We start from the raw sequence: 865 nt of genomic DNA, 5'->3' as shown, positions 1-865 counted from the left end.
CCCGCTCCAACAGGTCCATGTCCTTCCTGTGCTGAGGGCTCCAGAGCTGGACGCAGGGCCCCCAGGGAGGTCTCCCCAGAGCAGAGCAGAGGGGCAGAATCCCCTCCCTCGACGCTGGCCACGCTTCTCCTGATGCAGCCCAGAGTGCGGTTGGCCTTCTGGGCTTCCAGCGCACATTGCCAGCTCATGTCCAGCTTTTCGTCCATCAGAGCCCCCAAGTCCCTCTCAGCAGGGCTGCTCTCGATCCTTTCTTCCCCCAGCCTGTACTGATACTGGGGGTTACCCGGGAATGAAGGACTGATCTACACTCCAGCATCAAAGAAGTGGAAATCCCCCCAACCAGAGAGCTCGGGAATTCTGCAAGTTGGGCTTACACCTCACCATCTATTAAATGGGGATAGCAATCCTCATCTGCCTGATGAGAGCAAGATATTGTGCTCTTAATGCACTGCTGCAGTGCACAAGGGAGAGCTGGGACTACTTAACAGTGCATTGCACAGAATATTTTATTTCCCTTGACACAATTACGTACCCGGTTACAACTGCATCAGCCCAGTGGGTGTATTACAAGCACTCACCCAACAGGGACGCTGCATGGGTTAGGGTGCTCTGGAAGGTACCAGGTGATGTGATTTACTGGAGACCTTGAAGGGCGAGCCTGAAAATAACCTAAGAAAAAGGGTCAAAGCAACCTCATGGAAAATTTTGAATAAAAGAAAATGGCTCGAATTCTACCTTTCCGTATATACATATACAAACGCACAGCATGGGGCTGAAGCAGGGTTTGTCCAAGCATGTATTAACCAGGAAACGACCGTCTCGTGATGCTGGGAGATGAGCCACTGGAGCTGGCAGGGGGGGGGAG

This window comes from Egretta garzetta, unplaced genomic scaffold (genome assembly GCF_000687185.1).
Source record: "Egretta garzetta isolate BGI_Z169 unplaced genomic scaffold, ASM68718v1 scaffold628, whole genome shotgun sequence".
In the NCBI taxonomy this organism is placed as follows: domain Eukaryota; kingdom Metazoa; phylum Chordata; class Aves; order Pelecaniformes; family Ardeidae; genus Egretta; species Egretta garzetta.
The sequence above is the reverse complement of the archived record's forward strand: the minus strand, read 5'-3'. Positions refer to the sequence as shown.